Source organism: Meleagris gallopavo, chromosome 17 (genome assembly GCF_000146605.3).
Source record: "Meleagris gallopavo isolate NT-WF06-2002-E0010 breed Aviagen turkey brand Nicholas breeding stock chromosome 17, Turkey_5.1, whole genome shotgun sequence".
Lineage (NCBI taxonomy): Eukaryota > Metazoa > Chordata > Aves > Galliformes > Phasianidae > Meleagris > Meleagris gallopavo.
The window spans coordinates 12,982,068-12,982,850 of NC_015027.2; the positions used below are offsets into that span (position 1 = coordinate 12,982,068).

At 59.8% G+C, this 783-nt stretch overlaps 1 protein-coding gene across 1 annotated transcript in view; it reads right to left on the reverse strand.

Annotated features, from left to right (window-relative positions):
• TPCN1 (two pore segment channel 1) overlaps positions 1-783 on the reverse strand; it is a 62,604-nt gene that overhangs the window by 53,924 nt on the left and 7,897 nt on the right. The gene's annotated exons all lie outside the window — the stretch shown is intronic.

Here is a 783-nt window from a genome sequence, read left to right on the forward strand (position 1 = left end):
TGCAGAGCTGAGCAGAGCAGTGCAGAGCTGAGCAGAGCAGTGCAGAGCTGAGCAGAGCAGTGCAGAGCAGTGCAGAGCTGAACAGTGCAGTGCAGAGCTGAGCAGAGCAGTGCAGAGCTGAGCAGAGCAGTGCAGAGCAATGCAGAGCTGAGCAGAGCAATGCAGAGCTGAGCAGTGCAGTGCAGAGCTGAGCAGAGCAATGCAGAGCTGAGCAGTGCAGTGCAGAGCTGAGCAGTGCAGTGCAGAGCAGTGCAGAGCTGAGCAGAGCTGAGCAGTGCAGTGCAGAGCTGAGCAGAGCAGTGCAGAGCAGTGCAGAGCTGAGCAGAGCAGTGCAGAGCTGAGCAGAGCAGTGCAGAGCAGAGCTGAGCAGTGCAGTGCAGACCAGAGCAGTGCAGAGCTGAGCTGAGCAGAGCTGAGCAGAGCAGTGCAGTGCAGAGCTGAGCAGAGTTGAGCAGAGCAGTGCAGTGCAGAGCTGAGCAGAGCAGAGCCGAGCAGAGCAGAGCAGAGCTGAGCAGAGCAGAGCTGAGCAGAGCAGAGCCGAGCAGAGCAGAGCAGAGCTGAGCAGAGCAGAGCTGAGCAGAGCAGAGCAGAGCTGAGCAGAGCTGAGCAGAGCAGTGCGGAGCTGAGCAGAGCAGAGCTGAGCAGAGCTGAGCAGTGCAGAGCTGAGCTGAGCAGTGCAGAGCAGAGCAGTGCAGAGCTGAGCAGAGCTGAGCAGTGCAGAGCTGAGCTGAGCAGTGCAGAGCTGAGCTGAGCAGTGCAGAGCTGAGCTGAGCAGTGCAGAGC